Below are 8,005 nucleotides of genomic sequence, written 5' to 3'. Positions count from 1 at the left end.
TTTGATGTTTACTTGCATTGCCATGGCTAAATCCACCGCCATCAACAGCGAGATGTTTGGCATTGACCAGAAATAATTGAACCAAGCATATCAATACTGTGTCTGTGAGACCAGGTCAGAGTTTAGGAATTCTGTTGGATCAAATCATACCTAGGACTTTAATGAACCTCAGCTCCACAACTGTATGGAATCACCTTCTCTCACTCTCACTAAGTGAAAGCTATCTGGCCCTTCAACTGATCTGGGTGACCTACTAAAACACTCCTGTCCTGTCCTTGCTACTAGGCAGCATCAAACAAAACATGTATTACAACAGAATAAAAACAAAACACTGTGAATGCTGGAAATTTGAAACAAATTTAGAAAATGCTTGAGAAACTCAGCAGATCTAGTAGTATCTGTGGAGAGAGAAACAGAGTTAACGTTTCAAGTCTGATGTGAATCTTTTTCAGAACCCCAATCCTTTGCCCTGAATATTAATTCCCAGTGAATTAGCTTTCCAAATTGACAACTCAAGAATACATGCAGACAGAAAAATTTATTTCATCACAATATCCATTGAATGCCAATGTAGGTGATCATGCAAAATGATATAAAGTACAAGGGTGAATGAGAAAAGTTTAAAAATGATTTTGTTGGCTTGAAAGAAATACTGGAGAGAAAGGAAACCACTAAGAAAAAGTGGGTTGGTACAAGTAATTAATTTTTTGATTGATTTAGAAAAAGGTTCAGGTACCAAAATTTTTTTTTAGGGGTGTTACCCTAGGAGAGAGTTCATACAGTTTTGTACAGAATATAGAAGACTTTAGATTTCATATTTCTTGAAATTTTAAATCTAAAAAAAAACTTTAATTTTTACTCCACACGGGGATTGAGAATAAATTAATTGCATGTTAATTGTGCTGATTGTATGCAGATGGTGGCTTTATCTGGAGAATCATTGTGTCCCTGTAATTTAATATCGACTGAAACTTTGCCTCTTGAGTAATGCTTGTAATATGCAACTGAATAAATAAATGCTTATAAAAATGTGCAAAAATTGATTGTACCTTTATCTTTCACCAACTGGCTTTCTGCACTATGACAATGTGAATGCTCATGTTTTGGATGTGATGCACATGTATCTCCAGACCTGATTTTTGTTTAAAAATGGGGACGTTTTTGGTGCTTTTTTTTTTCAAAGGCATTTTGCCAATATGCTATTTGAGATCAGAACTTCCTAGTCTTCACTGAATCTTTAACATTTGACTCAAACCATTCGAATATGGAGTCAAGGAGAACATTTTAGTACAGAGAGTAATAAATTGTGAATGAGGCAAATAAAATAAATGATCCCTAGAAAACATTAAATGTGAAGAGAAGTTGTGCAGACCAGTTAGGCAGTCAAAAAGGATCATTGACTTAACAATCTTTTACTGCACCAACTTTGGAAATTCAGGCATTTCACCACAGTGCCATTTCACAGTTATTGCCCGTGACAGCACACAGATAGACGACTTAGTTTGTCAGGTCAGTGCCAGTATTTTCCACTAACATAACGAAAAATTCAAATTCATGAGATTCGGGTTAAAACTAAGAAGTTACAAGTAACAACATAAACCAAAATTAAAATCCATTTCCACTCACTGCTGTGTTTTTCGCCTATAAGAACTACTAAGTCTTCTCTGTTCCAAGCAATGATTCCGTAGAAAATGAATGTTTGCTTATGAACTTTGCTTCAACAATGAGTTATAGAAGAAGACTCTACATTCTTACCACTGTCTGTGCAAAGAACAATGTTCCTAACTTGCCTTTTAATTCTTTTTGTGCTTATCTTAGATGTCCTATAATTCCCATTTTGGCATTAACCTATGAATATACATTTTATAATCATTCATAACTTCTGAAAATTCTGACAGGTCTCCACTTCACCTTCTCAGTTCTCTTGGAATAAAAAAAAAATTTAATTGCAAGATTTCTTACTAATTCTAACTCACATTCTTGAGAACATTCTAATGAAATAATGCTGATGATTTCTAGGTCTTAAAACCTTATTATAGGATGCTCTCAACTGCACACAATATTCCTTCTGTGACCTAATAAAGATCTTGTAAAGTTGCATATTGCCTCTTTCCTTTTGTATTCACTTTCTCTAGAAACAAACCCATGCAGAATTTGTTTGCTTTTTTTAATGGTCGTACCCACTAGTGCTGTCACTTTAATGACCTGCATGGCTGAACAATAAGATCTTTATGCTTTCCTAATTCTTGTAGAACATAAGAATTTAAGGTCTCTTTACCTGTATCTAATATAGAAAATGTAAAATATAGAAATTTAGAAACCAGCAAAGGGAGACTAACAAGTTGAAATAAAAAGGAAATGGAAATAGAATATGGGAGTAAGTCAGTCAGAAATATAAAAAAGACTATTTGTAAGAACTTTCACAAATATGCGAAAAGATGAGTAGCCAAAGCACACATTGGTCCCTAAGAGGGACAGGTAGAATTATCAGGAGGAATGAAGAAATGTCAGAGATGTTGAACAAATATCTTCTGTTTGAATTCGCAATGAAAAGCACAAATTACATACCAGAAATAAAGAACAATAAAGAATCTTAACAAAAGTGAAGAACTTAAAGGAAATAGTATGTGCAAAGCAAATAAGAAATAAAAGCGATGTAAAGGCTATCATTCCAGGATCTGATGACTTATACCCTAGGATTTTAAAAAAGATACCTACAAAGAAATTCCCTAAATTCTAGAATGGTATAACCATTGGAAATGTTGCAAATATAGCAATATTTTTCAAGAAGGGAAATTGAGAGAAAACAGTTTGACATCGACCCTCGGAAAGCACAGAAATGTATTATCAAGTATGTTAACAATGCACTTAGAAAATTGTGATAGGAACACACAAAGTCAACATGGTTTTACAAAAGGGAAATCCTGTTTGACAAATTTATTGAAGTTTTTAGAGGGTGAGTTTTTTTTTGTTGGAGAGATAACAGGAACCAATACATTAGTAGCCTCAGCAGCCACGAGCAGCTGTTCTTAAACTTTCTGGACTCTAATTCTTGGAATTCCATTCCAGAACTATCCTTCCTTTCCAACTCCCTCTTATCCTGAAATGCACTCTTTAAAACTTCCCTCATTGGCCAAGCTTTGGGTCCTGATATCACTCCCTTTGGTTTACTCTAAATATTTGTCAAATCATGCTGATTTGAAGTGTTTCAGAATATTGCAATAGACCAGTAGTGGCCAACCATTTTGCTGGAAGGGGTGCATACTTCAATTTCTCTCCTTCTCAGGGAATCATAACAGTAAACTTCATCAAAAAAATTGAAGAACATTAAGTTGTTAATTTAAATGAGTAATTAATAGAAATGACCATTGCAAAGTGCAAAGCAGCAAAGTTTAATAATATAGCTTTTTTGCCTTTCTGCTTACAAAACAGAGCTAGAGAGAGAGGGAAAGAATCATCATAATTCATGATTACCCAGTAAGGGAGTGGCGACTGAATGGGCTAAGGAGTTAGATTTTTAAAAAAAAGGCTACACAGAGAGGTAATAGAACAGATGACCAATATCTTATTCAAAGAGAAAGCTATGAAGAATATCATAAAGGTGGAGATATGGAGGGGCTGAAATTGAATGGTCAACTGTGGAGAAGGGCCTGGTGAAGTTCATGTATTGCCTTCAATGGAACATGCACTGCCCAAACTAGCTGGGGTACAACTTCAAGTATTGCAGAGCTTGAAGACTTGACAAGAAGACCTGCACTGATATGATGCCTTAGCACATCTCTCAGAAATATCTCAAGTGTCCATTGAGAGTCAATTAACTTAAAGTACAATCGCTGTTTTGTATGTAATTGTTTGGTACTAGTTGATTTTCTCTTTACAATTACTTTTAATTTCTTGTGTTTGCTTTCATATATTCCAAGTCAATAACTGTTTGGAGGAAATACATGAAGATTGAATGGTGCTGAGGATGAAATAATGGAGACTTAAGTTCATGAATTTTGATCTACAGTAGAGAAGACAATCCAATGTCAACTGTAGATATTGTGCTGGAATTGAATGGAAGTGGTAAAGATGTTACCAGAAAAATCTTCAAAAGATGTGGTCAATCAGACTTGTTAATTTCAACCCAACCACAGAAAGGAGTTGATAATAATGGTGCCAATATTTTCAAGCTTGCAATAATAGGACATTAAGTTACAAAATCTTGAGGTTTAACAAAGTTTTGATTGAGCAGACAAAATTGCAATGGTATTTTAAAGAAAGGTTTTGAAATAAGGTACAAATGAATGTCTAATAAGGCACAAAACTGAGCACACCAATGAAACTATGAATCTATTTCCTGAATACCTCTTTCTATTTCATCCATAGGAATAGTCAGTTACTCTATCATTGTTCTGCATCTTTCATAAATGACCTGAATACACACGTTGGGAAATCACTAGGTGGTTTGTGTATAATCTGAACCTTTGTTTAAGCAGATTCTGTAAGCAGACAGAATAAACCAAACTTTGGCAAAACAAATCTAATGTTATGCATTTGGGCAGGTGCAACACCAAATATACTTTCACCTGACAACAAAATGGAATTTGGTTGGAAAAGCAAAGGATCTTGATGTTATATTATATAATTCTCTCAAAGTTGAAGTCCAACAGTGTTATGTCATAACCAAAACAAATAGAGTAAAAGCAGATGTAAAAGCAGATCTATTCGACATATAACTACACACTCATTTTCATAAACCATTTCATCAGACCACATTTATGTTGTTATTCCCCAGTTTTATTCCCTTTTTAAAGTAGGTGATACAAAATCCTTAGAAAAAGTCCAGAAAAGGGATACAAAATAATTTATATCTTAACAGCCTTAGTTAATCAAATGGGCTCTAAAAACAGGGGTTTTCAGGTTAGTGATGCAGATTTTCCAGTGTAAATTGATTACTATCATGTACTATGTTATGTTACTATTGATTTTTTTTAGTTTTATAGCTGGAAGAACAGGAGGGGTCATATGTATATACTACACAAGGGTAAAGCTAGTTGTGAGGTGGGTCTTCCTTTCTGTAAGGAAGATAGATGTACAGAACAATTTGCTGCCCTATCTATCTGTATATCTTCACAAGAGAGCTTAAAAACAGGCAATGAAATGTTATACAGTATGACCGCGCGTAAAAGTTACTACCTTCTTCACTTATGTTGTCTGTTGAGCTCGCAGATTCTGAGCTCAGTTAGCAATTGAAGTTTCTTGAATCGCTATCTATAATTTTTGTTAATAATTTTCATGCCTTATTGTTCTGCACTTCTCTGAATTAAAACCCTTTAGCTTTCCAACAAAATGTGGAATAAAGTATAAGCTAATATGTTCATTTGTTGTTAAATCAATATATATTTTGATCTACTTTTCTCTGATGAAGTTACATTCATTGGTTGTTCGCTACAGTTGCAAAGACCGTAGGACGCCCAGAAATGCGGCAAAAATCAGAATAAAACTACCGCTAAGGTTTGAAGTTTGCAGTATTTCATAAAATAAAGACTAATATTTCACTTTGGGATTTCACCAATTGCTACAACCTACATACCTGTGACTCTTACGGTATCATTTGAGTTCGGATCAGACGACTATTGTTCTCAAATCGTGATGAGGACAAGGCTATATGGGATTTATAGGATTTGAATATTAATTCATTGTTATTTGAAAGTGTCTGAAATGATAATAAGTATTTTGTTACTATGTCATCGTTCTTACTAGCTCACATTTTGGTTTGCTTAAGCAACACAAAATCCTCAGTTACCTCTTGGAAGCAACACATTTTGTTCTGCATTACACTAGCTAGTATTAACCTGGATACTTATGTAAGAAGACAGAATAAACCAAATTTTGGCAAAACAAATCTAATGTTATGTATTTGGGCTGGTGCAATACCAAATATACTTTCACCTTAGAACTGAATTTGGTTGGAAAAGCAAAGGATCTTGGTGTTGTAGTATATAATTCTCTCCAAGTTGAAGTCCAACAATGAAATGTCATAGACAAAACAGAATATAAGTCTGCAAAAGCAGACCTGGAAACCCTTGCACATTCCTGTGTGCAAGACCACCTACCAAATGTTCATTCCCACCATAAAACCATAAAACATCGGAACAGATGTAAGTCATTCAGCCCTTCAAGTCTGTTCTTCCATTCAATGAGAACTCTGCTGATCAAATAATCCTCAATTCCACTTTCGTGCTTTTTACTCCACAACTCTTGACTCCCTTACTGATTGAAGATCTGTTCTGCTCGGCTTTGAAGATACATAATGATTGAGACTCAATAGCCCTCTGAGGTAAAAATTCCACCGATAAAAGTCCTTTTCATCTGTATCCTAACTGGATGACCCCTTATTCACAGATTACGCCATTTTATCATAAACCTCACCACAAGGGGAAACAACCTTTCCACATCTACCCAATCAAAACCCTTAAGAATTTTGTATCTTTTGATTCTCCTAAACTCCAAAGAATACAACGTACTCAATGTTTCCTCATAACACAATCCCTCAATACCTGGCAGCAATCTAGTGAACTTTCTTTGGATTGCCTCCAATACTAGTATATCATTCCTTAGATAAGGGATCAAAACTGTTCACGGAATTCCAGGTGTGGTCTAACCAGTGCCGACTATAATTTTCACAAGACTTCTCTATTTTATACTCTTTCCACTTTGCAATAGTTTCCAACATGCCATTCAATAATGGGGCAGCAAAATAAAAACTATGAATGTTGGAAATTTTAAATTAAAATTGACAATGCTTGAAATGCTCAGCGTGTCTGGCAGCATCCATGGGGAGAGAAACAGAATTAATGTTGCAGGTCAAGGTCCTTCCTTCAGCAATCTCTCTTTTTAATCAATAATGTCCTTTGCAACTTTGAACACACTGGCTGCTCCCTTCCAGTTAGTTGAAATTTAGAGCACTCCTCACCCTATTTTTTCACTAATGTGTAAAAGTATGACTGTTCTTTGATACTTACACTCAATTTGCAAATAAGACTTGCTTTTTATAAACTCTGTATTTACTGCATAAATCAAACATTATCAGATTTTTTAAATAAAGGACACAATTGAATAGGTGCAAAACGCCATGTATATTTTGTTTATGAGTTCTAGTAACTTATAACTTATTATAAAAGACCAAAGGAAATTTGATGATTATCTCATGGTATTGTATCTAAACTATCTGTTCTAGGCCCCAAGAGTTGGAACATTCATCATCAGCTTCTGAGGTATTTTTGTTTCTACTTCTTTATTTTTGTACATGCCAGTTATTGAATAAGTTGTAATGTTGGCCTAGTAATTCAAGTTCTGGAGGTACAACAAGTGCCTTTAAATTGCACAGTCTTTCACCCTAGATCTCCAGAATGTAATCCATTCATAGCCTTTTCAGTACTGCTGTATGTTTTGACAGGATTACATTAATCATCACGCAGCTCATTGTGGCCTTGCCCTTGATTACAACACTCAGCCAGTTAGTATTAACCTGGCTACCTCTGCTTATTCCCATGGCAAAACATTTGTCTTTATTCTGAGTTGGCGTGGAATACAAAGTGGCAATGAGGGCGAGGAAGTATATCACCAGAACCTGCATTTATATAGCACTTCATAACACTGGAAGTTTCTCAAGGGCTTCAAAATGATATTCAGAAATAAATAGTTATCAAACCAAAGAGATGTTTGGAGTAATTGTCAAATGCTTAGTCATAGAGAAGGATCTTTAAAAAGAGGCAATGAAGAGAAAGTGAACCAGGCCATCCTACCTGGGTGAACTTACATGGCAGAAAGGACAGATACCAATCGTTGAATAAAGAAAGCAGATGTCTGAAAGACCACAGATGGAAGAATGGAAAGTTGAGTGAGGGTTGATAGATGTTGAAAGAAGTTACAGAGATTGTACAGGCCGAATTCTTTCAGAAACTTAAAATAAAGGTGAGTAGTTTGAATGGGCAACATTGGTTGTCATCTGGGAGTCAAT

The sequence above is a fragment of the Rhincodon typus genome, chromosome 6 (genome assembly GCF_021869965.1).
Source record: "Rhincodon typus isolate 14 chromosome 6, sRhiTyp1.1, whole genome shotgun sequence".
Classification (NCBI taxonomy): domain Eukaryota; kingdom Metazoa; phylum Chordata; class Chondrichthyes; order Orectolobiformes; family Rhincodontidae; genus Rhincodon; species Rhincodon typus.
Note: the sequence above shows the minus strand (reverse complement) of the source record.